Genomic DNA, 23,059 nt, shown 5'->3' on the forward strand with positions numbered 1-23,059 from the left:
TTTTTGTGAAAAATAATATACATACAAAAAAGCTATAAATTTAAAGGCACAGCACCAAAATTAGTTGAAGAATTTATTTCATCCTTTGACGTGGGTTTCAATTTCACAGTTTTAAGGTTTTACTTCTAACTGCTCTAAAATACTGGACACTAAAAGAGATGTCAATTTAATGATTCAGCATTCATATTAATTTGTTAAGTCCTATCTTCTATGTATAACTCCACCATTACCCTTGATCTTTCCGTACCTATCTTTAGGGTTGTTTGGGCTATGGCAATTCTAAATTTTTGATATTTGAAGGGTCTGTCACTATTATGGGGTAGGAAGATGGAACTATCTGATGTTCTGGAGAAGCTGGGCTAGGTTTCAGTACTTATCTGGACCAGGGACCCATTTAGAGGTTGTAGGTTTCTGGCAAGTTACTCTAGTGTCTAGAACCCTTGTGGCATCTTATAAATTGCCCTAGGTGTTCTTTAGGATTGCTGAAATGGTCCTGGTTGGGGTTTGGCAGGTTATGATAGGTAGCAAAGTCTACCTGAAGCTTGCATAAAAACAACTTCCAGCATAGCCTCTCGACTCTATTTGAACTCTTTCTGGCACTGATTGGTTATTAATTACACTTCTTTTCTCCCTTTTGGTCAGGATGGAATTGTTGATCCCATGGTGCCAGGTCTGGATTCATCCCTGGGAGTCATTTCCCATGTCGCCAGGGAGACTTTCACCCCTGGATGTCATGTCCCACGTAGTGGGGAGGGCAATGATTTCACTTGCAGAGTTGGGCTTAGAGAGACTGAGGCCACCTCTGGTCCTCCAGAAGTAACTTAACCATGCCTATAGGTAGTGTAAGCTTCTCTGCTACCTACATAAGCTTCACAAGAGTAAGCCCATGATCAAGGGCATGGCCTATTGGTTTAAGTATCGCTTGGAGTTTGACACAGTATCAGGGGGTTCCCTGATGGTAAGGTTTAATAGTTCCATATTCTTTTTCCCCTCCCTCAGGAGACTTTGCCAATACTTTTTGATTGTCTGTTTAATATTCTCTAGGATGTTTCTAGACGTTGCAATAATCTAATAGGATTAAAGGACCTCTTTCTTATTCTGTGCTTCCTGTGTTTCAGTTGTTTCCAATGAGCTATACAGATAGGTTGAATTAGATTATGCACTACAGAAAATTTCAGTTCCAGATCAAATAAACCTTTCTTCCATTGGTCTCAAAGAGTATGTGTGATTCTAAAATATAGACACTTTCTTCCTTTTACCTATCTTCAGAATTACTTTAACCCCAACCTGTTCGGCTTTGTTCTTATCTCTAAATATCAGGTTATATACATAAAACAGGCTGTCAAAATCCAGATGTAATAATCACCACTGCAGCTTAATGTGTCTGCTCTAAAAGCTTACAATCTAAGCCCCTGTTTTCTTATAAGCATTTTCTAAAGGTGACCATACCATTGCTGTTTTTTTACTTCTGGCTTATATTGTCTCACCAAATGTCCCACATGTTTATTTACATCATTGCATGCTTCACAACTTTGTTCCTTTCTCTAGCAGCATTACCTTCGTTCATAAATATACACCATTTTTCACCAATCTAATTCTCCATCAGTGCATCTTTCAACCACCTGCATTCATCAGGTATCACGTAGAAGACCCGAGTCCACAGTCCATCAACATTCTCAATTTTACATAATTCCATTGTTCCCATGGAATTATGAAAACCAATAGACACACCCTGGCCAAACAGGAAATCTAAACCTTCTCCTAGCTCTTGTCCTCACCCCATTACCTCTGCTGTTGCTGTGGTAGTGCTGGTGGTTTCCTTTTGAAATAGCTCATCTCATGCAATAGCAATTCCCCCCCTGTACCCTGGACTTAAACACTCTTTATACATGAATCATATCTTTGAAGTAATTCTTATGAAAATTCATTCACATTTCTAGTGTGAATCAGTGGGACACATAGGTCTATACAACCTATTCCAATCTTGCTCCCCTTCATCATGGTACTAAACCTCTAGACCCACTAGACAATCACCTTCTTTCCTATCTATTCCCTTACAATGGAATTCAATCTCATTAGCTAATGGTTCACCCATCTGTAGCTTCTATGTATCTGTAAGTCCCCTATATTCTGTATTATAAGCCTCTGGTTTTACCTTTATGCTGGACATGAAAGTGGAATCTTACAGTATCTGTCCTTTCATATCTGGCTAGCTTCACTCAGCATTATGTCCTCAAGGCTCATCTATCTTGTCATGTGCTTCAGGATATCATTTTATTTTACTGCTGCTTAATATTCCAACATATGTATGTACTAAATTTCATTGATCCACTCTTTTGTTGATGGGCATTTGGTTTGTTTCTATATTTTAGTGATTGTGAATAATGGTGCTATGAACATGTGCAAATGTCTGTTTGTGTCATTGCTTTCAGCTCTTCTGGGTATTTACCAAGTACTCCTTTTGCTGGGTCATAGGGCAACTCGATAATTAAGTTTTCTAAGGAACCGCCAAACGGTCTTCTTTAGTGGCTGCACCATTATACATTCCCACCAGCAGTGCATAAGTGTCCCAGTTTCTCCACATCCTCTCCAACATTTATAGTTTTCTGTTCATTTAATAGCAGCCATTCTTATAGGTGTGAGGTGGTATCTCATTGTAGTCTTGATCTGCATTTCCCTTATAGCCAGTGAAAATGAGCATCTCTTACGTGCTTTTGAGCCATCTGTATTTGCTCTTCAGAACAATGCCCATTCATATCTTTAGCCCATTTTATAATTGGGTTGTTTGTTCTTTTGTTTTTGAGTTGTATGATTTCTTTGTATATACAGGAAATCAAACTTTGTCTGATATGTGATTTACAAATATTTTCTCCTGTTGAGTTGGCTATCTCTTCACCTTTTTGACAAAGTCTTTTGAAATGCAGAAAAATTTGATTTTGAGGAGTTCTAATTTATCTACCTTTTCTTTTTTTGCTTGTGCTTTGGGTATAAAGTTTAAGAAGCTACCTCCTATTACTAGGTCTTAAAGATGTTTCTCTATATTTTCTTCTAGAAGCTTCATGGTGCTAGTTCTCATATTTGGGTGTTTGATCCACTTTGAGTTAATTTTTGTGTACTGTGTAAGACAGGGGTCCTCTTTCATTCTCTTGGCTATTGATAGCCAGTTCTTCCAGCCCGATTATTGAAAAGACTATTTTGTCCCAGTTCAGTGGATTTAGGGGCCTTATCAAAAATCAATTGACCATAGATTTGGTGGTCTATTTCTGCATTCTTGATTTTATTCCATTGGTCAACGCTTCTGTCTTTGTGCCAGTACCATACTGTTTTGACCACTGTGGCTTTATAATAGATTTTAAAGTCAGGGAGTGTTAATCTTCCCCCTTCATTCTTCTTTTGAAAGATGCTTTTAGCTATTTGGGGTCTCTTTCCCTTCTAGATGAATTTGGTAGGTAGTTTTTCCAAATCTTCAAAGTAGGTTGTTAGAATTTTGATTGGTACTGTGTTGAATCTGTAGATCAATTTGGGGAGAAATGGCATCTTAACTATATCTAACCTTCCTACCCATAAGTAGGAAATGTCTTTTCACCTATTTAGATCTCCTTTGATTTCTTTTATATAGTTTTCTGTGTACAAGTCCTTTACATCCCTAGTTAAGTTTATTTCCAAGTATTTGATTCTTTTAGTTTGTTATTTTGAGTGGATTTTTTTCCTTAACTGACTCCTCAGCTAGGTCATTGCTTGTGTATAGTAATGTTACTGATTTTTGCATGTTACTTTTATATCCCTCCACGTTGCTGAATTTATTAGCTCAAGTAACTTTGCTCTAGATTTCTCAGGATCTTCCAAGTATAGTATCATATCATCTGCAAATAACGAGAGTTTTTTCAAAGTTATTACTGAAAAAGTTCTTCCTTTCCAATTCGGATGCCTTTTATTTCTTTGTCCTGCCTGATTGCTCTAGCTAGAACTTCTAGCACAATTTTGAATAATAGTAGTGACAGTGGACATCCTTGTCTTATACCTGATCTTAGGGGGAAAGCTTTCAATCTCTTTCCATTGAGTATGATGCTGGCTATTGGTTTTTTAAAATATATTCCCTTTATCACATTGAGGTATAATATGATAAATTTTAAAAATTTCCTCAAGTTTTTGGAAAATTTTGAGCAAGATTGGTGTTAGTTCTTCCTGGAATGTTTGATAAAATTCCCCTGTGAAGGCGTCTGTCCCTGGGCTTTTCTTTGTAGGAAGATTTTTGATGGCTGATTGAATCTCTTTACTTGTGATTGGTTTGTTGCTATCTTCTATTTCTTCCTGAGTCAGTGTAGTTTGTTTGTGTGTCTCCAGGTATTTGTCCATTTCATCTGAGTTGTCTAATTTGTTGGTGTATAGTTGTTCATAATATCCTCTTATGATTTCTTTTATTTCTTCAGGATCTGTGGTAATGCACCCCTTCTCATTTCTGGTTTTGTTTATTTGCATCCTCTCTCTTTTTTCCTTTGTTGGTCTTGCTAGTGGTCCATCAATTTTATTGATTTTATCAAAGAACCAACTTTTGGTCTTATTGATTCTTTCTGTTGTTCTTTTGTTCTCCCATTCATTTACCTCTGCTTTAATCTTTGTTATTTCTCTTCTCATATTTGCTTTGGGGTTAGTTTGCTGTTCTCTCTCAAGTTCCTCCAGGTTTGCTGTTAAGTTCTCGACTTTTGCTTTCTTGTTTTTTAATATAGGCATTTAGGGCAATAAATGTCCCTCTCAGCACAGCCTTTGCTGCATCCCATAAGTTCTGATAAGTTGTATTCTCATTTTCATTCATTTCCTGATAGCTACTGATTTCTCTAGTGATTTCTTCTTTGACCCGCTGGTTGTTTCAGAGTGTGTTATTTAATCTCCATATATTTGTTAATGCCCTCTTCTTTGGTGGTTATTGAGATCCAGCTTCATCCCACTGTGATCAGAGAAAGTGCTTTGAATAATTTCAATATTTTAAAATTTATAAAGACCTGTTTTGTGCCCCAGCATATGATCTATTCTGGAGAATGTTTCATGAGCATGAGAGAAGAATGAATAACCTTGTGTTTTGGGGTGCAATGACCTATATGTGTTTGTTAGGTCTAATTCATTTATCAAGTTATTTAACTTCTCTATTTTCTTGTTGATCTTCTGTCTGGTTGTTCTATTTATAGAGGAGAGTGGTGTACTGAAGTCTCCTACTATTGTTGTTGAAACATCTATCACTCCCTTCAGCTTTGCCAATGTCTGTCTCATGTACTTTGGAGCTCCTTGATTGGGAGCATAAACATTTATGATTGTTATGTCTTCTCAGTGAATCAACACTTTAATTAATATACAGTGTCCTATTTGTCTCTTATGACATCTTTGCATTTAAAGTCTATTTTGTCTGGTATTAGTATAGCTACTCCTGCTTTCTTTTGGTTACAACTTGCATGGAAAGTCATTTCCCATCCTTTCACTTTCAATATATATTTGTATTTGTGTGTCTAAGATGAGTCTCTTGTAAGCAACATATGGTTGGATTATGTTTCTTAATCCGTTCTACCAATCTGTATCTTTTAATAAATTTGGTCTGTTAACATTCAAAATTATTACTGAAAAGGTGTTTCTTGATTCACCATCATATCTTTTTTATAGTATTTGTCAGATCTATATATGCTTTTCCCTCTTTCTCTTTGTATTATTTGAATTACCCTTAGCAGTACTCTTCCAGTCTGTGCCCTCTTCCAAATCTCCCTCTCCTGTCTTTTTTCTTTTCAGCCAACAGAGCTCCTTTTAGTATTTCTTGTAGGGTTGGTCTCTTGCTGACAAATTCTTTCAGGACTTCTTTGTCTCTGAAAACTATAATCTCCCTCAATTTTGAAGGACACTTTGGCTGGGTACAGAATTCTTTGCTGGAAATCTTTGTCTTTCAGGATCTTGAATGTACCATACCACTGCCTTCTTCCCTCCAGGGTGCTAGTAAAGTAGTCTGAACTTAGTCTTATCTGATTTCCCTTGTATGTAGTAGACTGTTTTACTCTTGCTGCTTTCAGGACTTTTCTGCTTCTCTTCAACATTTAACAGACTGATTAGTATGTGCCTTGGGGAAGGCTTATTTGGATTTATTCTGTTTGGAGTTCTTTGGGCTTCTTTGACTTGCATATTTAAGTCCTTTATGAGGGTTGGGAAGCTTCCCCCCTTAATATCTTCAACTACTTTTCCTAACCCTTTACTCCTCTCTTCTTCTTATGGAACACCAATAATTCTTATATTTGTGCATTTTATTTTGTCTATCATTTCCCTGAGTTCCCATTCAATTTTTTCCATCTTCTTTGCCATTTGCTGTTTTGAGTCTTTGAAGTCAATTATCCTGTCTCCTATATCACTTATTCTTTCTTCTGTCACTTCAAATTTTATGTGTGTGCCTCTAGTGTGTTTTTTTATTTGGTCAACAGAGTCTATAATCTGTGTGATTTCTGCTATTTTTCTTTCAAGTGCTGTGCACATGCGAGGTTGTAGGAGAGCTGAAAAGTGTGGTACCCAGAGCTGAATGATATGATTGGGTGCCAGTGCCCATGTGTGGGCCTGGGAGTGCCATAAATGGATGTGCTGAGCTCAGTGAGGGGGGTGGTGAGGCTGTGTGACACTATGGGCAAGGGACAGGGGTAGCCTGGGTGTGCAGGTTAGTGTCTGCAATCTTTATGTGCTGGCAAAAACCTGCAGAGAACAGGGAGAAGGAGGTAGTGCTCAGGAGGTGTGCAGTAGAGGTGGATTGGGCTGCACTTGGAGTGGTGGTGGGGGGCAGGTATGTGAACTGGGGGCTGGTGAGGTGGGGGCACCTGGAGCACAGGGAATGGGAGTGGGTGATGGGGTTCAGGTGCTTGGGATCTGGGGTGAGCCCCCGGTCATGGGGCTGTGCTGGTGAGGGTAGCATGCTCAAGGAACGCAACCTGGCTTACTTCCTAGTCCCGTGCTCCCATCGTGCGCTCCCATCGTGCACTCCCGTCAGCTCCAGCTTTCTGCCTCTCAGTTCCTTGGACTCTGCAACCAGGGCTGCTGCATGTGGTGCAGAAGGCTCTCCCAGACAAGCTGCACCCCCAAATTGCCACCTCAGTTGGCCTCCTGCCCCTTCTCTAACTTTTCTGTGGAGCAGGTCTAATCTCCAGCACTCTAGTTGGCCATCTTCCCGGAAGTCTTGAATGGCTTTTGATGAGATATTCTTGCCTTGATAGCTAGAACCTCTAATACAATGTTGAAAGGAAGCAAGGAAAGTGAATATCTTTATTTTACTCCTAACTTGAGGAAAAAGTACTCAGGTTTTTACCATTAAGAATACTGTTAGGGGGCGGGCCGCGGTGGCTCAGCGGGCAAGAGTGCTTGCCTGCTATGCCGGAGGACCTCGGTTCGATTCCCGGCCCCAGCCCATGTAAAAAACAAACAAACAAAATATAATAAAACAAGAAAATGTTTAAAGATGTTTCCCTTTCTTCCTCCTTTCCTTCCTTCTATCCTTCCTTCCTTTAAAAAAAAAAAAAAAAAAAAAAAAAAAAAAAAGAATACTGTTAGGTATAGCATTTTCATGGGTGTGCTTCATTACGTTCAGGAAGTTCTCTTCTATCAGCATGCTAAGGAATGAATCTTGCATTTTGTGAAATTTTTTTTTAATATGAATTGAGGTGATTATATAGATTTTCTTTATCTTTAACACGGCGAATTTCACTGATTGATTTTCAAATGTTAAACCAACTTTGCCTTCCTGGTATTAAATGTCATTTAGATTTAACTTACTAAAGAAAATTAAATTAAGTATTGCTGCATGTATGTTCAGGAAGGGTATTGGTGTGTAGGTTTCCTTTTTTTCATATGTTTTTGGCATCAAAGAATTTTTGCCTGACCTAAAAGAAAGTGTTGGGAATTATTTCCTTTTCTTAAATTGTTCAGAATAGTTTGTGTAGAATTGAAGTGTTTTTTTCCTTAAATATTACATGGAATTCACAAGTAAAATTGCCTGGAATTAGTTTTCTTTCTGGAGATAAATTTAATTTATTTAATAGACATAGGGATATTCTGGCTATCTGCTATTTTTTGTTTGTTTGTTTTTTATTTTTTCATGAGTGAGTGAGTGCTTGCATTTCAAGGAATTTGGCCATTTTATCTAAGTAATGAAATGTATCGGCAGAAAGCTTGTTAAAATATTTCCTTGCTATCCTTTTAATATATGCAAATTCTGTAGTAATGTTAATTTTTTCATTCCTAATATATTCTGTGCTTTCTGTTGTTTTTCATGATCAGCCTGGCTAGAAGATTACTGATATTATTGGTCTTTTCTAGGCTGAATTGTAGGTTTCAGTGATTTTTTTTCCTTTGTTTTTTCTGTTTTCTAGTCTGTTGATTATGTTCTGATGCTTATTATTTTGTCATGCCCCCTACTTTGAGTTTAATTTGCTCTTCTTTTTTTAGTGTTTTAAGGTAGAAGTTGCTATCTTTGGTTTAAGACCTTTTTAGTGGTTAGTGACACAAATTCTCCCAAATACTGCTTTAGTGTAATTTTCAAAATGTCAATATATTTGTTTTCATTTTCATTCAAATATTTCATAATTTCATTTTCATCCTGAGATACTTCATAAGTTTCTTGTTGAATTCTTCTTTAATATGAGTTATTTATGTATGCATTATTTAGTTTCAAAATATGTGGGAGTTTTCCAAAGATATTTCTGCTATTGACTTCTAATTTAATTTCATTGTAGCCTAGAAACATACTTTATAATATTTGGATATTTAAAAATTATTGAGACATTTTTGGCTTGGAATATGGTGTGTCTTGGTAATTGTCCTACGTATATTTGAAAAAAATGTGCAATCTACTGTTGTTGGGTGGACGGTCCTGTACATATCACTTAGGTCAATTTGGTTGAGAGTGTTGTCAAGGTCTTCTATATACTTAATGATTTTCTGTCTACATGTTGTATCAATCATTGAGAAAGGGTATTGAGAAAATTGACAAAAGTGAGAAGATGAGAATGGAGAGAGAGTCAGGTGCTCAAACAGTATTAGCCCTGGAAGAAGAAAATACTTTGGATTTCATTATAAGTGTGCTGAGAAACTACTGGAGGACTTTTAAAATCAAGGGTGTGTGTGCGAAAAGAAGGAATTTAAAATTTTATAAGATAACACTAAATGTACAAAGATAGTTGATTGCAAGTGGTCAAGAGAGGAAGAAGATTTGGACAAGGATAGTCACAATCAAGGTGATAATAAATGAACCAATTTTGGAATATTTTTAAGACAGTGTTAATAAGATCTGATGTGTTGGAAGTAAAGCATAAGAGAAAGAGAGGAGTAATGATAATGGTGTTATTTACTAACACAAGAAGCAATAGGCCCTGCTGGTAAAGTTATTTACCCAAAAGAGCAGCTCTTCTTTAGAGGTACAAGGAGCTAGCAGGCCCACTTGATTGCTTTTCCTCCATGTTACAATGGAAACACTCCAATTATCTGACCAGAAATTGGTAAATGGAGAAAAAGGAAAAAAAATCTGTTGCTTTTCAACCATATAACTTCACATTTTTGAAGTCAATGCTATTGATGTGATCTGAGTCAGTGTTTTAAAGGATAGTCATGTAGTTCCTTGATGACAAAAATGAGTAAGAATCTCCTCTGCTTTGTTTGCACTCTGATGTTTAAGATCTTTTGTGCTACACTCCATTTTGTCCTAGAGCTTAATAAATCAAAGAATGAGACTGTAGCATGACTCCTGCCATTCCTTCAAAAATGTATCTTTTTATTGAACATCTTGAATTCAAGTTGGGGATCTTTATGGAACACCCTCAGGATGGTTAGAACTGATCTAGGAGGGTTTTCATCATGATAAGGTAAGTTACATAGTAGAAGGCAACAACAACAATATCTCAGAGATATAAGAGAATGGAAATAGATTTCTGGCTCAAATTACACGTCCAGCATGGGTTGACAGGGAGTCTTTCTCTCTGCTCATTGTGGTTGCTTGTGACCAGGTACTGGAGACACCAGTCCCTTGCAACCAGGTACTGGAGATACTGGAGGCAATTTGATGGATCTTGATGGCTCTTAATGCTGCCATCCGGGAGTGACCATGTCACCTGCACTCACATATTGTTGGACTATGCAAGAATGTTGGCAGGGCTATCAGCTTGAGTAGAGAGCAACCAAATCGCATTGCTAAATCAATTGGTGGTTCTCAAAGGTCATGGGTGGGTTACCAGTCTGAGATTAGTTACCTAGCTGGCAATATCTGGTGCTATAACAAGTGAAGGTCTCATGATATGAGGCCAGGAACATTCATAAGGAAAGCATTTGAAAGATAAGAGAATGCATGTTGGGACTTAGCTGGGCTAAGTTCTAACTTCTGCATTGTAACAGAGCAGACTAGAGAGACAGATAACATAGAAAATGGTATCTAGAAGCTTTCTAAGCTAGTCTCCTCTTCCATCTGATAGTCATTCAATTGTTAATTACAATGGTCATGGAATGTCTGGTTCTTTCTAACTTCCTTATATTTAGTTTCAATTCCTGACCTCAAAGAACTTAAAATTAAGTAAACTTTGACACTTTTCAAATTATTTCAAGAAGTTGTAATAATAGGACATTTTAATTGACTATGTGCTCTATCATTGCCAGAAACAACATATGAAAACAGGTAATTAAGCAATATTAACCTTCAATCCCACAGTAAATTATCTATAGCTATTGTTCTACCAGTGAAATAATTCATAATTACAGAGGGGAGAGAGGTGGGACAAGATGGCAGTATAGAGAGGTGTTGAGCTTAGTTCATCCTCTAGGACAGCTAGCAAATAGCCAGGAACTGTCTGGAACAACTGTTTGGGGGACTTCTGTGACCACACACACATCAAACACCAGCCTGGAATGGGCAAAAGGGCTGAGATCACAGCACAGAAATGTAAGTAAAGCCCCCCATGCTGTGGAGGCTGGTGGTCCTCCCCCACTGGCATGGCAGGCTGTTATGGAATCTCTTCTCAGTAGAAAAAAGAAGCACTTCCTATTAGGAGTAAGAAACAGAGTACTCAATGAAGCTTTTAACTGTTTAAAAGCTGTTTGATTAACAAATTCAGACTTCAGAATATAAGATCCAAGCACCAATAAATATATGAAAGAAACATGGAGGTCTTTCCCTGGCAGAGGGGAGGCAAGGCTGACAAAAAACAATAGAGGCTTTTTGGAGTTGGTTGAGCTCATGAAACTGGAAGAGAGCTGCGCCCCAAGAAACAGGGTATGTGAGAGCTGGGCTCCAATTCTTGCTCTTGATTGGTGAACCCAGGGGGCTGGGATCAGCTCCGAAATAGATACCCATCTTTTTTTTTTTTTTTACTTTCTTTTTACTTGATAGCAGCCCATTATATTAAAGAAAGCAGCAGATATTTTCAGCTTTCAGCACTGCCCCAGACAAGGGCAGAGTTAAGGTATGTACAAAAACTTTCAGGTTTTTGAGACTTTTTGGGTCCAGTAATCTCTGTGCTCTTTCCATTTTCTCCCTATGGAAATGCGAGTATTTATCCTATGACTGCCCCTCCTTTTTATGTTGGCAGCAGATAACTTGTTCTGGGTTTTACAGGTCCAGAACCAGAGGAGAAATTTTTGCCTTAGGACAGACCATGCCTGTAGCTGACTTTGATGAGATTTTGTACTGTTTTTGACTTTGTATTGCATTCATATTGCTACTGAAATGCCTTAAGGCTTTCTGATGTTATGGAATGAATGTACTTTGTATATGGAAAAACATCTTTTTTAGCACATAGAATGTGCTGGTTTGAAAGGATGATGTACCCTAAAAAAGCCATGTCTTACCTGATCCATCTTATAAAGGATACCATTTTCTTTCAATCCTTATTAAATACTACAGGTTGGAAACTTGATTAGATTATCTCCATGGGGATGTGACCCACCCAATTATGGTTACTAACCTTTTTTTTTTTTTTTGGCATGGGCAGACACCAGGAATTGAACTCGGGTCTCTGGCATTGCAGGCGAGAATTCTGCCTGCTGAGCCACCATGGCCTGCCCTTTTACTTTTTTTTTATTTTTTATTTTTTTTGGTTACTAACCTTTGATTTGAGGGAGATGTGGCTCCACCCATTCGATGTGGGTCTTGATTAGTTTACTGGAATCCTTTAAAAGAGGAAACATTTTGGAGAGAGCCATGAAATCCATGAGAGCCAGATCCCATGCAGCCAGAAACCTTTGAAGATGAAGAAGGAATATGCTACTAGGGGAGCTTCATGAAACAAGAAGCTTGGAGAGAAAGTTAGCAGACATAGCCATGTTTGCCATGTGCCTTTCCAGATGATGGAGAAATCTTATATATCATCAGCCTTCTTGAACCAAGGTATCTTTCCCTGGACGCCTTAGATCCAACACATTTGTTGGTAGAGGCCAAGGTGGGCTGGTTTAAAAGGCTTGTAACTTTTCCAGCCTGCAAGGAACAGGGGGGTGAATAGTTGGCTTCTCCCCATCCCCCCAGAAAAGGGAGGACAAGGCCCAGCACAGGTGGTGATGGTTATTTAGAGAATTCAGACCCCAGGAACTGGAAACTGAAGCAGTTTAGGCCCACCTTCTGCCTCAAACTCTGCTTCAACTACACCCTTGGCAAGGATGGGGTCTGCTGAGAATTCAAGGTACTGACCTGCTTTATGCTGACAAGAGCCACTTACTGGACAGGATAGGAAAAACACAGAATCAAGAGGCCTCATGGGAAAAACTGGCACCAGCTGGGTCTCATCCTAAGGGAAACTTGATACTGATTATACCCTCTTCCTGAGACCTGGGCAGGTTTTTATGGGAAATTTTGATTGGGGTTGATCTTATCTGGAGGAACCTTGCTCAAAAAATTTTCACATAGACAAGTCAAGAAACAGAAACACAAGAGCTGAAAAATTCTCATCAGTTAAACAGAAAGCTATGTTAGAGGTCTAGAATAGAACTTTGAGCTAAAAGTCAAAGAATAGAAAGAGAACAAAGCCAACCAACAAGAAAACCCTAGATAAAACAGAAAACTACCTCTAGAATAAACTAATCAAGCATATCAGATGCCTAGGCACCAGCAACAAATCATAAGTCATGCTAGGATACACAAAGATATGACCCAGACAAAGCAACAAACTAACACTTCAAGTGAGATACAGGAGGTGAAACAACTAATTAAAGCTGTTCAAACAAGTATAAATTGATTTAACAAATTTAAAGAAAACATGGCAAAAGAGAGGGATATAAAGAAGACACTGGATGACCATATAGAAGAACTCAAAAGTTTGGGAAATAAAAAACAAAAGCAAATGGCAGAACTTATGGGAATGAAAGGCACAATAAAAAAGATGAAAAACACAACAAAGACTTACTTAGTTTTGAAGCGGCAGAAGAAAGTATTAGTGAACTACAGTGTCGGACATCTGAAATTCTACAAACAAAAGAACAGATAAGGAAAATAATAGAAAATTATGAGCTGGGTTTCAGGAAATTGAAAGACAGCATGAAGTGCACAAATATATGTGTTTAAGTGTGTCTCAGAAGAAGAGAAAGGAAAATAGGCAGAAAGAATAACAAAAGGAATAATCACTGAAATTTCCCAGCTCTTATGAAAAACACAAAATTATAGATCAAAAAAGCACAACATACTCCAAACAGAAAATATCCAAATAGACCTACTCAAAGACACTTACCTGGTCATATTGTTAAATGTCAAAGACAAAGAGAAAATTCTGAAAGCACCAAGCGAAAAGCAATCCGTCACATTCAAAGGAAGCTTGATAAGACTATGTTTAGATTTCTCAGAAGAAACCATGGAGGTGAGATGGCAGTGGTATGATTAATTAAGATACTGAAAAAGATAAACTGCCAACCAAGAATTCTATATGCAGCAAAACGTTCCTTCAAAAATGAAAGAGAGTTTAAAATATTTACATACAATCAGACATTGAGAGAGTTTGTGATCAAGAGACCTGCTGTATAAGAAATACTAAAGGGAGCACTAAAGGCAGATAGGAAAAGACAGGGGAGAGAGGTTTGGAGAAGAGAATAGAAATGAAGACTATCCGTAAGGGTTAAAAGAGAGAAAAAAAGGTATAATACATAAAATCCAAAAGACAAAATGGCAGAAGAAAGCACTGCCTTTACAGTAAGAGCATTAAATGATAATGGATTAAATTCCTCAATCAGAAGTCATAGACTGACAGAATAAATTTAAAAACAAAGAAGGACACTAAATATCAATAAAAAGAACAATTCATCAAGACATAACAATCATGAATATTTGTACACTGAGCCCGAGTGCCCCAAATTACATAAGACAGACACTGACAACGGTGAAGGGAGAAGTAGACACCTCTACATTAATGGCTAGAGACTTCAATATACCACTCTCATCAACAGATAGAACATTTAGACAGAAGATCAATAAGGAAACAGTGATCTTGAATAGTATGATAAGTGAATTAGAACTAGCAGACATATTGGGAACACTGCACCCAAAAACTATAGGATACACATTTTTTCTCAAGTACTCATGGACAGTTCTATAGAACAGTCCACATGTTGGGCCACAAATCAGGTCTTAACAAATTTAAAAAGATCGAAATTATACAAAATATTTTCCCTACTGAGTTGGGAATCAATAATACACAAAGGCTGTACAAATCACAAATTTATAGAGGCTAAACACACACTCTTAAACAATCAATGGGTCAAGGAAGAAATTACAGAAGAAATCTGTAATTATCTCCAGGCACATGAAAATGAAAATGCAATGTATCAAAACTTATGGGATGCAGCAAAGGCAGTACAGAAAGGGAAATTTATTGCCCTAAATGCCTATATTAAAAAATAAGAAAAAATAGAGGAATTAACTGCTCACCTAGAGAATTTAGAGAAAGAACAGCAAATTAATTCCAAAGCAAATGTAAGGAAAGAGATAACAAAAATTATAGCAGAAATAACAAGTTGAGAACATGAAAACAATGGAGAAAATCAACAAAACTAGAAGTTTGTTCACTGAGAAAATCAATAAAATTGATGGCCCCTTAGCTAGGCTGACAAAAGAAAGAGTGGATGCAAATAAGTAAGGTATAAATGGAAGGGGGTCCTTAACTACTAGTCCTGCAGAAATAAAGTAGATAATGAGAGGATACTATCAGCAACTATAGGCTAACAAATAAGACAATTAGAATAAATGGACAACTTCCTAGAAAAACATGAACAAGAAACATTTACTAAGAAGAAATAGAAGACCTCAACAAACCAATCTCAAGAAAAGAGATGTTTCAGTCATCAAAAACCTTCAAAAAAAAAAAAAAAAGTCCAGGACCAGATGGCTTCACATGTGAAATCTACCAAACACTCAAGAAAGAATTAGTAGCATTCCTGCTCAAATGCTTAAAAAAATTCAATTGAATGAATAACTCATTCTATGAAGCCAATGCCACCTTAATATCAAAACCAAAGACATTTTTAGAAAAGAAAATTACAGACTAATCTCTTTAAAGAATATAAATGCAAAATCCTCAACAGAATATTTGCAAGTCAAATCCAGAAGCACATTAAAAGAATTATGCAAGATAACCAAGTGAGTTTTACTTCACATATGCAAATGTAGTTCAAGACAAGAAAATCGATTAATGTACTACACCACATCAATAAATCAAAGGGGGAAAACTGCACCATCATCTTGACAGATGCAGAAAAGGCATATGGGAAAATTCAGCATCCTTTCTTGATGCAAACACTTCAAATGATAGGAATAGAAGAAAACTTCCTCAACATAATAAAGGGAATATATGAAAAACCCACAGCTAACCTCATACACAGTGGGCAAAGATTGAAAACTTTCTTTCTAAGATCAGGAACAAGACAAGAATGCCCACTGTCACCATTGTCATTCAACATTATGCTGGTAGTTTTAGCTAGAGCAATTAGGCAAGACAAATAAATAAAAGGCTCTAAATTGGAAAGGAAGAAGACAACATGAAACTTTATGTTAAAAATTCTGAAAACTCTACAGCAAAACTATCAGAGCTAATAAATGAGTATAGCAAAGTGGCAGGATTCAAGATCCACATGCAAGCATCAGTAGTGCTTCTATACACTAGTAAGAGGCAATCTGAGAAGAAAATCAAGAAAAACATTCCCTTTACTATAGCAATCAAAAGAATCAAATATTTAGAAATAAATTTAACCAATGACATAAAAGAACTATACAGAGAACTACAAAGCATTGCTAAAAGGAATCAAGGAAGACCTAAATAAATGGAAGAACATACCATGTTCATGGATTGGAAGAATAAACATAGTTAAAATGTCAATTCTACCCAAATTGATTTATAGATTCAATGCAATACCAATTAAAATCCCAACAACCTACTTTGCAGAAGCAAAAAATCAAATTTATTTGGATAGCTAAAAATATCTTGAGAAAGAAAAATGAAGTGGGAAGTCTCACACTCCATGACTTTAAAGCATATTATGAAGCTACGGTAGTCAAAACAACATGTTACTGGCATAAAAGTAGATATACTGAACAATGAAATTGAATTGAGTGTTCAAAAATGGACCCTTTTGTCTATGGATACTTGACCTTTGATAAGGTGATCAAGTCAACTCAACTGGGACAGAACAGCCTCTTCAACAAATGATGCTTGGAGAACAGGATTTCCATGTTCAAAATAATGAAAGGGGACCCTTATCACCCACTTTATACAAAAATTAACTCAAAATGGATCAAAGACTTCAACATTAGAGGTTAAGATCATAAAACCTTTAGAATAAAATGTAGGGAAGTATCTTAAAGATCTTGTTTTATACTCATTTATTTATACTTGTTTTATACTCATTTACTTATACTCATTTATTATAGGAAATGGTTTCCTAGACCTTACACCCAAAGCAGAAGCAATGAAAGAGGAAATAGATAAATAGGATCTCCTCACAGTTGAGATGTCTCCCTATGCAATGGGAGACAATATTTGAAATCATATGTCAGATAAAGGGTTAATATTCAGAATGTATAAAGTCATTACACAACTCAACAACAAAAAGACAAACAACCCAATTAAAAATGTGCAAAAGACATGAATAGACACTTTTCCAAAGAGGAAATACGAATGGTTCTGAAATATGAAAAGACGTTCAACTTCGCTGGCTATTAGGGAAATGCAAATTTAAACCACTATGAGATATTCTCTCACACTTTTTAAAGGGGCCAGTATCAAAAAAAGCAGAAAATGACAAGTGTTGAAGACGATGTGAAGAAAGAAGTACACTTTTTCACTGTTGGTGGGAATGGAGAATGGTACAACCGCTGTGAAGAGCAGTTTGGTGGTTCCTCAGGAAGCTGAGTATAGAATCGTTGTGTTATCCAGCAATCCCAGTACTAGATATGTACTTGGTGGAACAGAAAGCAGAAATAAAAACAGACATTTTCACCTCAATGTTTATAGTGGCATTATTCACAATTGCCAGGAGATGAAAACAGTGCAAATATCCATCAATGGAAGAATAGATTAACAAACTGTGGTATATACATAGGATGGAATATTATGCAACTGTAAGACAGTATAGTCATGAAGCATGTAACCACATGGATGAACCTTGAGGACATTTTTTTCTTTGTTTTTATTTTAATTCTTTGAAATTTGAGAACATTTTGTCGAGTGCAAAAAGCTAGAAATAAAAAGACAAATACTGTACAGTCTCACTAATATGAGCTAACTATAATAAACAAACAGAATCAAAGTTGAAAACACAGGTTATCAGGAGATAGAAACAGGGTTGAGATAGGACATTTGATGCTGAAGGAGCACAGACGATTCAACAGGATTGACTGTTATGATTCAGAAATGAATAGCACACTACTATTTAATGTTAGCACAATAGTGTAACTATGATGAACAAAACTGAGTTTTTGTAAGAGGAAGCTAGTGTCATGTGCAATACCAGAAGGAAAGATGATCAAAACTGGGACTGTATAACTAAGTGCATCCTAGAGTGAATGATGATGATGGTCATTAAATGTACAAGTATGAGAAAGTATTTAAATGAGGGAAGAACAAATGAATGCTATAATTTTAAGGTGTTGAAAATGGGATAGTATATGGCAAAAATACAATAAATGAAAACTAAAATCTAAAACTAACAGTAACATTGTAATATTATTTCATTAATTGTAACAAAGGTAATATACCAAAGCTAAATGTCAATATGAGGAGGATATAAGGAAGTGCCATGGGATTCTTCTTGTTATTGTTGTTTCTCCCTTTAATTTTCTATCTTTTATTTATTAATTTAAAAATCTTTTTTCTCTTTTTTCTTTTTGGAAGAAAGGTAAATGTTCTCATGTAAATTGTGGTGGCAAATGCATAGTGATGTGATTATACTGGGAGCCATTGATTGTACACTTAGGATGGATTGTATGATATGTGAATTAATCTGTTTAAAAATAAACAGAAATACACAAGTGCCAGAGAAGATGTGGAGAGAGAGATATAACTATGTATTGTTGGTAGAGAAATAGAATACTGCAGCCCCTCTGGAGGACAGTGTAGTGGTTCCACAGGACGCTAATATAGGATTGCCTTATGATCCTGCAACCCATTATTAGGTATATGCTTGGAAGGACTGAAAGTAGGGACCTGAATAGACATTTGCACACTGGTGTTTATGACAGCATTATTCACAATTTGCAAATGATGAAGGTGGCCTAAGAATATGTTGACTGATGAATGAAAGCGCAAACTGTTGTTTATATACAACAGAATATTGAGCATCTGCTGGAAGAAATAATGTCTTAAGGCATGCAACTAGGTGAATGAACCTTGAGGACATTATGCTGAGTGAAGCAAGCCAGAAATGAAGGGAAAAATATTATGCAGTCTCATTAATTTGAACTAACTATAGTGAGCAAACTCTTGAGAATTGAATCAGAGGACATAGGTTGTCAGGGGATGGAAAGTGAGAACATTGGTTGTCAGGGGATGGAAAGTGAGAAGAATTTGAGCAATCAATGTTTAAGGAGTACAGAATGTTCAATGAGGCACATTGTAAAAGTTCCTAGATTGTAGGCTCTTATAGGAGTTACATCTATTCCTGAGCTTTAACTGTTATTTCTAAATTCTGAGATGCTGTACTCTTTGTGAATAACTTAGGTTCCTGGAACTTTGCGTGCCTGTCTGACACCTGAGATAAAGAGATGGAGTTCTGCAGCTCTGAGAGTCAGCATTACCACATAGAGCAACTGTTAAAGAAGCTGAAAAAGAGATCAGAATTTAAATAGAGATATGAATGAGATGGACCTGGCTAGGACTAAGGTAAATGAGAATACAAGGTGAAAGATGATATTGTCTATATTTTGGAACTTCAACTTCTGTGTGAGACCAAAGAGATGTTTATTTTGTCCCAAATTTAAATTTTCTGTAGCAATCTAATTTAACCTGTATGGTCAGTTTATTTAAACAACATAATTGCATGGAATCTAGGCTAGGGAATGAAATTTTGTTATTCTGTACAGGTTAATGTGATGCCCTGATACATTTCAGAGTATTTTGAGCAGAAAATAAAAAAAAATTTGCAAAATTCCCTTGAGGGAAAATATAGTACCATTAAACGTCCTCACCTGGGAGTTCTTAATATTCCCTTAAGCATTAGGGACTCTCAATTTAATAAGCCAAGCCATCAATCTTGAGTCTTGCCCTCGGAAATTTGTTTCTGAAATGGGGAAGCTCAGCTTACTTAAAATTAGGCCTAAGAATCACTTCCAGAGAACCTCTTTTGTTGCTCAGATGTGGCCTTTCTCTCAACCAACTTGGCAGGTGAACTCACTGCCCTCCCCCTGCATGGGACATGACTCCTAGGGGTATAAATCTTCCTGGCAATTTGGGAGAGAACTCCTGGGATTAGCTGGCCTTGGCATCAGTGAATTGAGATTGCTTTCTTCACCAAAAGGGGACAAAGAAATGAAGAAAATAAAGTTTCAGTGGCTGAGAGATTTCAAATAGAGTCAAGAGATCATTCTGGAGGTTGCTCTCATTCAAGTTTTAGCCAGATATTGCAGATTACCACAGTATGCCAAGCTCCAACCAACAGTATTTGGTTAGAGAATACCTACCTTGGGTTGTATCTATGACTCTATATGAGTTTTTCTTGATAAGTTTCTTTTTTCCAGAATCTTAAGGCCTCAAGATTGTCCCTATGCCAAATAAGCTCTAAAACAAGGTACCAGCCTCTCCAAGAAGATCAACCAGTTTCATTCCTCTATCCCTAAAGGTCAACACACTTTTCCAGCATGAAGAAGCTAAAATGGTCATTGCCCAGATATTGCTGAAGATTGAGAGAATGATCAAATGAGAGGGAGGAGGTGTAACTGAGAAATTAGGTTCTAATGCGTGATTATGACTACTGACTCATTATATAGATATTTCTTTCTAGTTTTTAGTATATTAGAATATCTAGAAGCAAACACTTGAAACTGGAGAAGATAGTCAAGGCTGTTGAAATGTCCAATCTAAGGCATCCAAGGAAAGATATCTTGGTTTAAGAAGGCCGATGAAGTTCAGGGTTTCTCTCTCCAGTGGAAGGGCACATGGTGAGCACAGTCAGAGTTTTCCTTTCATCTGGAAAGGCACATGGCAAGCACGGTCAGGGTTCCTCTCTCATCTGGAAGGGCATATGGCAAACATGGCATCATCTGCTAGCTTCTGGCTCCCTGTTTCATGAAGCTTCCCGGGAGGCATTTTCCTTCTTCATCTCCAAAGGTCACTAACTAGTGGACTGCTTCTCGTGGCTATGTCATTCTCTGCTCTCTTAGAAAATCTCTCTCATTCTCCAAAATGCCCTCTTTTTTAGGACTTCAGAAACTAATCAAGACCCACACAAATGGGTGGAGACATTCATCCAGCTAATCCAGTTTAACAACCACTCTTGACTAAATCACATCTCCAGGGAGATTATCTAATTACAGTTTCAAATATACAATACTGATTAGGCATTAGAAGAAATGATTGCCTTTTAAAAATGGGATTAGGATTAAAACATGGCTTTTCTAGGGTACATACATCATTTCAAACCAGCACAGGTCCCTTAATCAATTCCTTTCCCTGTAGTTGACATCTCCAACTAAATGTTACATGTGAATCCTAAATGATGCCACATTTTCATCTTTTGAATTCAGTTCTTTTTTAACCTTTGTCTTGACTATCTTCTCCAACATAAAATATTTATTATTATCTTCCACCCAATTTAGGACAGAAATTGTGGCATCATCCCTGACTTTCTTTCTCCTTAGCTCTCACGTCACCTCCACTATCACTACCATATTGAAAGCCTTAAGTCCTGTCAATTGTACCTCAAAATTGTATTTGGAACTTGTCTACTTTCTTCCTTCCCACTCATTTCTTCACTTCCAAACTTTGTCATTTCTCATTTTAACCACTGCAACAAACCTTAACTGATTTCTTCACATTCATTCTGAAGTCCCTATAATCTTCTCTTTGCAGAGTAAAGGAGTCGTTTTAAAATTGTTAGTCAAGTTACGTTCCTTCTGGCTTAAAACTATTAATGATTTTCCTCTTGTACAGTTCCTAAATTTCTTTACATAGATTACAAAGCCTGGCATCAACTGGTCCCTCTCTACCCTGAAGCACCATCATGTTCTACTCTTGTAATTGCTTACCATTTTAATCTCACTGCCTTGTCCAGTGTCTTGGACACACCACACCCTTAACTGCCTCAGATTCCCTCAACCGTCCCCTCAGCTAGAAAGTTATTTCCTCAGATTTCTGAAGGTTGAAGTCTTCTTGTTCTTTAGTCTGAATTTTAATGTCACGGCTTCTGTAAAATCTTCCTTGATTTCCACGTCTACATAGCTTCCTCCACTCCCTGTTCTTTTTTTACCACATCACCTTTTCCCTGCTACTACAGCATTATCACAATTTTGAGTTGTTTATCTGTTAGTCTGCTTATTTTCTTCCTCTCCCCACTAGATCAAGCAGTTCTTGAGGAGAGGGACCATAACTGTTTAGTTTACATCATACATTTAGCAAATAAGACAGGATTATTATACACGGGCATGTGTGTGTGTGTATTGGATGAATGAATGAATCATAGAATTCTGTTATTATCATTATGTTATCTAAGCAGATTTTTAGTAGGAACTCTTTGAACAAGCTTCCTTTTTCTGGAAAAGAGATTCCAAAGGCCTCTTTGACATACCATCTGGATTACGTGATCATCTATCCTAGACGATAATGAAAGTCACACTAATGCTGAGATAATGCGTATGGAAAACATATTTAACCAATAGAGCATTTCCCAGCAGTGCTCTAATTCTACAGTTTTAGAGGATCTTTCTGCTTTAGAATCAAAATTTTGCTTGAAAATATTAGTTTCATCCAGTGTTGAGGAACATTTAAAAATGATTCCTGAAGACTATTCTTTTGACATTGGACAACAAAAAGCTAATATAACTAATTGGGAAGAATAAAAAAAAAACCTACCATGAAATAATATGTCTAGCTTACTAAATACTTAACTTAAGCTTAAAAGCATATTTAATATCTATGAATAAAATCAAATTAGCCACAATGTTTTCTGTGTTAGTTTCCATCTATTCTCACGCTAAATTATTCATGGGACTCAGAAGCAATTAATGGAATTTTCTTGTTCCTGACCCTGTAAGATCTTTTTCTTTTGACATCTCTCTGTTCATCTTTTGTGTCTTACTCTGATCTATATCCCATGCTAAGCCAAAATAATGCTCGTGGATGGTAACATATATCAGACTTGATACACTAATTGGAGGCGATCCCATGTCTCTCTCTCCACACTTACGCAAAGGCTAGTCTTTCAAAGTGCAGTGTCATAATTAACCTTGAACTCAACTGCTATCGTTCTGTTGTTTCTGTTCATGTTTGGCATCTCACAGATCCAGACAATAGCATCCCTCCAATTGCAGTTACTAGTTCCATAATGCCTACAAACAAGCTTGCTTTCTTTTTTTAATCTGCACAGTGGGAGAGGTTTTACACAGACA

General features: G+C 36.9%; 1 long non-coding RNA gene across 1 annotated transcript in view; it reads right to left on the reverse strand.

The window, feature by feature from the left end:
- Positions 1-13,724, reverse strand: part of LOC143678970 (uncharacterized) — a 35,383-nt gene extending 21,659 nt beyond the window's left edge. The window contains exons 1-2 of the long non-coding RNA XR_013173505.1: positions 13,707-13,724; positions 12,096-12,229 (exon numbers count right to left, since the gene is read on the reverse strand). This is a non-coding gene — a long non-coding RNA (uncharacterized LOC143678970). The remainder of the gene's footprint in view (positions 1-12,095; positions 12,230-13,706) is intronic.
- Between the last annotated feature and the right edge of the window lie 9,335 nt (positions 13,725-23,059).

Source organism: Tamandua tetradactyla, chromosome 4 (genome assembly GCF_023851605.1).
Source record: "Tamandua tetradactyla isolate mTamTet1 chromosome 4, mTamTet1.pri, whole genome shotgun sequence".
Taxonomy (NCBI): domain Eukaryota; kingdom Metazoa; phylum Chordata; class Mammalia; order Pilosa; family Myrmecophagidae; genus Tamandua; species Tamandua tetradactyla.